The 8,283-nt window shown below is 41.2% G+C and overlaps 1 long non-coding RNA gene across 2 annotated transcripts in view; it reads right to left on the minus strand.

Moving 5' to 3' along the window:
* LOC108528751 (uncharacterized) overlaps positions 1-7,473 on the minus strand; it is a 19,407-nt gene extending 11,934 nt beyond the window's left edge. For both annotated transcript variants that reach the window (XR_001885293.1, XR_001885290.1), the window contains exon 1: positions 7,346-7,473. This is a non-coding gene — a long non-coding RNA (uncharacterized LOC108528751). The remainder of the gene's footprint in view (positions 1-7,345) is intronic.
* Between the last annotated feature and the right edge of the window lie 810 nt (positions 7,474-8,283).

Raw genomic sequence — 8,283 nt, forward strand, 5'->3', positions numbered from 1 at the left:
AAAAAAAAAAAAAAAAAAAAAAAAAAAAATATCATCAGGAATATCAGTGGAGTTAGAGGGTTTCCATGAGTGCAGCAACACAGAAAACCAGCAAAAATCTTGGTGAGTCAATCATTCAAAGTAAATGGCAGGAGTGGCCCTGCCATTCTTTGGGTTGGAGAATGAGGTGGGCCCTTAGTTTTACTTAAGAGTTTGCTTGAGCTTTTCAAGGCCAATAATGAGAGTGATCCATGTTTTTGATTCATTAACTAAACGGGCAGTTGTGGTGTTAATAATCTGCCATCCATAAGAGCCAGGTGGAGGGACACATCATTGCCAGATGCTAGAAATGTGTAAACAACTACAGTTTACAGACACAAAGCTGGTTGCAGCATCATTTTCCTACAAACTAGGATAATGTCACCTAGACACAAATGAGTGGAAAATTAAGATCTGAAGGAAAACACATCTAAAGAGACTGATACATGACAAAACATCCTTGGAAATCAGTTCATGGAGGCTTTCACTAGGATTCCATCGAGGGAAGGGAGTTTAAAAAGGTACGGTTACAGCCCAATTTTGTCACATCTGAGCTGTGGAATCATGGGCAAGAGGTTTCACCTCAGTTTCCTCATCTGTGAAAAGAGGGTGGCAGTGGAAGAACCTACCTCAGAGGGCTGTTGAAGACTGAGATAATGCACAAAAATGCTCCACAAGTGCCAATCACGTAACAGTAAACAATATTGAGCACTGACCGTGCAATCTAAGCAAGGACGCTGCATTATGACATTTCTGGGAAGTCGATAGGAAACTTAAAGCTCAGGAAAGCTGAGACATTTGTCCAAGGACACAGCTGTTTAAGTCATAGAGATGGAATTCAAACTCGGTCTAACTCTAGAACCTCAAGCAACTTCCAGTCCAATAGGAGTAATTAACAGAAACCACACCCAACAATTCCAGGACAGCCAGCCTTGCAGCCCCGGGGACAATATGCTGGAGCCAAATGCAGCCAGGGGCCAACCTGTAGGAACAAGGAGTTAAGCTATCCCATTTGAGCTGGGTCTTGAAGGATGTTTTGGTTTTCACCAGAAAGAGGAGGTCGGAACGGCCTTATCGTTAAACCCATACTGAACAAAGTAAGATGGTATGGATTAAAAGAAATTCTGTTTACATAAAGCTGACAAGACAGCTGTTGTGGTGTGAGCTTTGGGCTCGTTGGAGCCTCTTATGAACTATTTCTGTGTCTTTGCAAACATTCTGGTTAGTATAGCGCTGTGGGTATTAGTACAGGCTCTGGTGTCTGATGGTCTAAGTTGACATAATCAGTTGTGTGACTTTGGGGAAGAGACTTAACTCTCTGGTCCTGAAGTGGGTTTTCCTTTCACATGAGGATTAGCATAGCAGCACTTTGGGCAGCTGTACTAACTGCAGAGCTCCATGTGAACACTTAGCATCAAGCCTGCTAGGAAGCTGATGCTTATGTTTCTGTCCCACTAGATGTGGCTCTGGGTCTCCCTGTGTCATCCTTTTGCCCACTGCCTAGACCCCTTCTGCCCATTGGCTGGAATACTCAAGGAACTACTAGTTCATGTCCTAAAAAAAGGAAATTCTCAAGAACCAAAGAGAAACGGGGCTTGGGATGAGTTACTGCTGAAAACAACTTATCGACTCACATCCAGATTCAGGGATCTGACTTCATCCCTTTTGCAAAATAGATTTTGGTTAAATAACTGTGACATGATGTCATTTGAATTCTAACCATTTGACAGCTGACAAGGAAGGCATCTTCTGTCTGGACCACAAGGATGTCTGTACTAATCTTTGTGTTTTATTGTATAAAACGGAATGGCAGATTGGAGACGTTCATACAAAGGTACCTTTGCTTTAACGTCTCCTCTTACACTTCACAAACTCGAATCTTGGGGATCTTGTATTCTGCCTGGGCTTAGCTAGGTGCTTATGTTAATCAGTCTTTAAATCAAAGATGCTAAGACATATATTTTTTCAAATTTCAACATCTCCAAAATAGGTATGTGTCCTACCACCAGTGGCATACACTAATGAGTAGTTTAATTGGAAGCATTTGTTTCTTTCTCAGTGCACATGAATTAAGTGTGAGTCATACAAATGAAGGCATCTTAAATTTGAGAAAATATTGTTTGTGTGGAGAAGCATGCTAGGTTTTGGACAAAACTTGCTTTTGCTAGAAACAACAACCACATCAATATATGTTATCACTCTTAACTTATAGATGAGAAATCTGATGCCCAGAGTGTTAAGAAAAGGTTTTGCTCACGATTACCTAGTACGTAGGAGGAAGAGTTAGGGTGGGGTTCTCATTACTATTGCAGATTACATATTTACTGCAAAACAGTGTTGTAAAACAATAATTGTTTTATGTTGCATGATTTTTTTTGGTCAAGAATTTGGGATGGGCTTGGCTGGGTGGTTCTCACTTGAAGCTTCACATGCCCTTGTGGTCAGATGTCAGCTGGGTCATGGACTTTTGAAAGTGCACAGGGCCTACATGTGCATCCAAGATGGCGGCTCTCAGGGTTTTTGGCTGATGCCGGGAGCTCAGCTGAGGCTACAGACAAGAGCACCCACCAGGGACTTCTTTGGCTTGACAGTCTCTGTGCTTTTCCTGGAATAAGTATGCTCAGAAAACCAGGCAGGAGCTGCATAAAGCAGTCACAAGCCTGCACAGACTCAAGGAAAAGTCATATATCCCATCTTTCATTGGAAAGAATACCAAGGAACAAGACCATTTTGTTTTTAAACAAATGGGAACAGATGGGAACCTCATTCTGACTGGTACCAAGACCCCATATTTGGAATGACTTGTCTGGTGCCTAGGAGCAAAGCAAGAAAAACAGAGTGTGAACTCATTATGATGAAGAGGATTTTTAAACAAATGCAAGACGGTTCATCAGGTCACATGTAGCTTCATTTTCAATGTATTCACTTTGGAACCTCAAACACTGGTCCAGCATTGCTCTCATTGTTCAGAACATATCTAGAGCTTTCTGGGAAGTGATTTCAGGGCCAATTTAGCAGGTTCACAAGAAACATCAGGCTTAGAATTGTGTCAGCTATACCTTATTTCTAACCTAAAATGGCTTTTTGTAGTGTAACAAATATTTAGTGATCACCTGCTACAGAATGTTCTGGTTTCTGTGGATTCCTTGATGAACAAAACAATACCTCATTCTTCACTCGGCTTACATTTCGCTGGAGGATGCAAAAAATAACCAAATTTGTAATAACATCCGCAAGTCATCAGTACCACAGATGATGATAGGCAATGAGGGGCGGGGGAAACTCTTTTAAAGGGAGTGGTCAGAAAAGGCCTCTCTGAGAGTTGACATCTGAACAGAGAGCCAGGCAGATGTACAAGGAAGAGAGAGTGTTCCAGAAAAGGAAAATGGTATGTCCAAAAGCCCTGAAGCCACACTGGTCTCAGATATGTCTGGCCCACAGCAAGGAGGCCAGTGTGGAAAGTAGGAAAAACAATGGGGGAAAGTGGAAGAGGAAAGGTGCACCTGGGGTTCACTGAGGACACAGAAGGCACTTAGGATTTTAATCTGAGATGAGATCCATGGGAAGATTTTGAGTGGTTTAGTCCCATGCTTTGGTTCACATTTTTAAAGGATCCCCTGGCTGCCAAGTAGGGGATGAAGGATAGAGTAGAAACAAGAAGATAGATTAGGAGTCTCCTGTAGTAAATCAGGCTAAAGGTGGTGACAACTTTGTTTGAACTGTCCTTGGTGGTGAAGGTAAGTAGGGAGTAAAAAGAGCAGATATTGTGAAGGAAGGTTCCATGGGATTTGCTAATGGACACACCTACCAGTTGATCCTTTAAACCCATGAACAAGGTATATTTCAATATATTGCTCAGTGGCTGCCCAAATTAGAGTGGGACCTCGACACAGGTGGCAACTTGGGTGGTAGAAAATGAGAGACCCAGGCTACACCTGTTCCCTCAAACAAGCTGAGGATCTTGACCCTCACTGCATAGAAAGGGCAGAAGCTCAGGCAATAGCCCTTCCTTCTCACTCTCCCTCTCTGTCAAGAAAGGTATGAGGAGAGTCAAAGAACAAACCACTAGTTGGAAAGACCCTCTCAAAAAAGGAGTTCACAGATAAGTCTAGAGCCTTCAAAGGGGGCTGCCAGGAGACACGCGAGCCCATTTGCATGAGCAAGTTGGGTATTTCGGCCATTCAGTTGTTGACACGACTTGGTGGTCACAGCCCCTCCTTTGCAAGCCAGCGTTCTCTAAGGAGGCTTTTTTTGTCAAAAAGAAACCACCATTGTGTCTGCTTTGAGACAGATTTTAGGGGGAGTTTCATGCTCCATGAGCCTCAGTAGTAAAAGGGTCAAGGTGCTGTTTAAATACCACAAGTGGCCCAGTGATGGGATCAAGATGCAAACCCAAGCCTTATAATAGTGACTACTTTTCTTTTAATTTTACTTTGACAAGCACATCTGCAGCCAATTACAATGTGTCAAGCAATGTTCTAATATTTTTATAAAATGTTTAGGCATTTAATGATCCTAACAATCCTATGAATTCAGTATCACTATTATCCTTTATTTGATAGTCAATACACAGTTACTGAGCATTTTATACATGAGAAAAGTGAGTCACAGAGAAGCTAAGTGACTTGTCTAAAGTCACGTCACAGAGTCAAGATTAGATCCCAGGAATTCTTGCTGTGGAACTTTGGCACATAGGTAACACGTTAAGCTGCTCTACACTGTGCTTTGTTGGAAATCTCTATGTCTATTAGAAATAATTTCAGCTGTAAATAAGAGACAATCCGAATTAGAGTGACTTAAACAATAGGACATGTTGTACATAACAAGAAGTCTGAAGATAGCCATCTGTCTTAGGCTGATGGAACAGTTCAACAACGCTATAAAAAATCCAGACCTTTTCTATCTTTGCTCCTCCACTATCTCAGTCTATTGACTTGTCACCTCATAATTACAAGATGGCTGCTGCACATCCAGGTATCACATCCAAGATCCAGGGAGGAAGAAAGGAAAAGAGTAACAAGCTTCCTTCGCAATGGGCTTTGCCTTTTTCTTTAGAAAGAGACTCCCTCCTCAGCATACTGTTCCTAACAAGACTTGGTAACTTCCCTGCCATTACCATATCTAGTTTAAACCAGTCATGATTCATCTCACCAGGCTGGGATAAGAGTCTGACTTCCCTGAGATCTGAGGCCTCCTGCCAACCCTTTGAACATATTGAGGCTCCGTACAGTGGGAGGCAATGGTTTTGAGGTAACAAGAGACAGCATCTGCCATGGGTGTTACTACCCCATGATGGGAACATTGCAGCTAGAAGGCACAAGGTTAAGATGGCATGACTGACAATATGGCAGCTCCAGAATACTAATGCAGGCCCATCTAGCTCTAAATCTCATTATTTTAAATGTAAAGTAGTACATTGCTAAGTGGAGTCGAGAACGGATGGACACACATCTGGCTTTACCAGTGAAAGTTGTAGCACCCCGAACAAGTTACTTAACCTCCCTAAAGCTCAATCTACTTATCTCTAAATTGTGGCTAGTAATGATGTGAACCAAGGGGCAGCTGTGAATGTAAAATGAAATAATATATGCAAAGACCCTGACAATACTAAGCAATGAATAATTCTTGGCTATTTTTATTATTGTTGTCACTGCTATTATTACTCGTTACCCTACTAGACTTTGTAGCTACAGTGGCCTTGTACTCAGGTTAGAACACCATTTTGGGCGTCTTTGGGCAATCTGGTAATGGCAGTCAGTAGTGGGTTGGCCTGAAAGTGAGGGGAGGTGTTCCATACAATACTAACTACAGATTTAAGAAGCCTCCAGCTTGTCTTGCTTGAATGTCATGAGTCAAGGATTGATGCTTCAAAATCCAGGACTGCAGATCTACAAGGCACAATAGTTTGGTTTTAGCATTGGTTCTGTTACTAGTAAAATGCTGTTTGGTCAGAAGTATCTCATTTTTCGTTTTGGGACCTTTGTGTTTTCATCTGTATGGTGAAGTGGTTTTTCCATTATTGGTATTCAGTGTGTAGTGGACACTAATTGAGCAACTATTATACTCACAGTGCCATGGAAGCCATAGAGGAGCAGTGATAGGGGATGTGGATCTCACACTCATAAAGTTTAGAGGCTTAGGAATCTTCAGTTCAGTGATAACATTTAATAACATTAGCCAGAAGGCAAGGCTAATAACCCCTGACCCAAAGATTTATTCTGCTATTCTGCAGGTTAATCATGTTAGTGACATTGTAACAAAAAATCTCTGAATAAATACAAAAAGCATATAGCTATGGCAGTTTCCCAAGGAGCTAAACATAGTCTTACCATGTGATCCAATAATTGTGCTCCTTGGTGTCTACCCAAATGAGTAGGGTTCCTGTTCCCACAAAAACCTATGTAGCAATGTCTGTAGCACCTTTATTTGTAGTTGCCAAAAATTGGAGGCAACTAAGATGTCCTTCAGTAAGTGAATAGATAAACAATCGTAGTATGTCAAAATCCCAGCAGGTTATTTTGTAGATATCTACAAGCTGATTCTTTTATAGCAAGGCAGAAGACCCAGAATAGCTGACACAATACTGCGGGAAAAGAACACACAAGCTGGAAGACTGACACTACCCAACTCCAGTACTTCCTATAAAGCTACGGTCATCAAGATGGCGTGGTATTGGCAAAAGAATAAACAAGCAGATCAATGGAACAGAACACAGAACCTGGAAACAGACCCACATATATATAGTCAATTGACCTTTGACAAAGGAGCAAAGAGACTACAACGAGGAAAGATATTTTTTTTCAACAAATGGTGCCGAAACAATGGACATTCATTTGCAAAAAAAGAATCTAAACATAGATCTTAAACCCTTCACAAAAATTACCTCAACATGCATCATAGACCTAAAAGTAAATTAAAAACGATAAAACTCTCAGAAGATAACAAAGGAGAGAATCCTAGATAACCTTGAGTATGGCAATAACTTTTTAGATACAACACCAAAGGCACAATCTATGAAAAAACTAAATGATGAGTTGGACTCCATTAAAATTAAAAATTTCTGATATGCAAAGACACTGTAAAGAGAATGAAAAGACAAGCCATTGACTGGGAGAAAATATTTGCACAAGACATGTCACTTAAAGGAATGTTATACGAAGTGTACAAAGAACTCTTAAAACTCAAGAATAGGGAAATGAGCAACTCAATTAAAACATGAGCAAAAGACCTGAGCAGGCATCTCATCAAAGAAGGCGTACAGATGGCAAATAAACATATGTCATCAGGGAAATGCAAATTGAAACAACAATTAGATACAGCTACACACCTATTAGAATGCTGAAATCCAAAACATGAGTACCAGATTCTGGTGGAGGATTTGCAGCAACAGGGACTCTCATTGTTGGTGGGAATGCAAAATGATATAGCCACTTTGGAAGACAATTCGGCAGTTTCCTGCAAAACAAAACATATTCTTACCATAAGATCTAGCAACAGAATGCCTTGATATTTACCCAAATAAGTTGAAAACTTACATCCACACAGAAACCTACACACAAATGTTTATAGCAGCTCTATGCATAATTGCCAAAAACCTGGAAGCAACCAAGAGGCCTTTCAGTAAGTGACAGGGTAAATAAACTGTGGTACATCCAGACAAAGAAATATTATTCAGCACTAAAAACGAATGAGGTGTTAAGCTATGAAAAGACATGGAGGGACCTTAAATGCATATTACTAAGTGAAAGAATCAGTCTGAAAAGGCCACGTCTTTGGGAGGCCAAGGCGGGCGGATCGTGAGGTCAGGAGATCGAGACCATCCTGGCTACTATGGTGAAACCCTGTCTCTACTAAAAATACAAAAAATTAGCCAGGCATGGTGGTGGGCACCTGTAGTCCTAGCTACTCGGAGGCTGAGGCAGGAGAATTGTTTGAACCCAGGAGGCGGAGCTTGCAGTGAGCCAAGATCGCACCATTGCACTCCAGTCTGGGCGACAGAGCGAGACTCTGTCTCAAAAAAAAAAAAAAAAAAAGAAAAGAAAAGGCTGCATCCTGTGTGATTCCAACTGTGTGATTCTGAAAAAGACAAAACTGTGGAGATTAGTGGGTTGACAGGGGTTAGCGGGAGAGAGAGAGTAATGAGGAGAGATAGGGGAAGCACAGGGGAATTTTAGGACAGTGAAACTACTTTGTATGATATTATAATGGTAGGTACATAACACTATGCATTTATCAAAACCCACAGAACTATACAACATGAAGAGT

This window comes from Rhinopithecus bieti, unplaced genomic scaffold (genome assembly GCF_001698545.2).
Source record: "Rhinopithecus bieti isolate Rb0 unplaced genomic scaffold, ASM169854v2 scaffold_54, whole genome shotgun sequence".
Taxonomy (NCBI): Eukaryota; Metazoa; Chordata; class Mammalia; order Primates; family Cercopithecidae; genus Rhinopithecus; species Rhinopithecus bieti.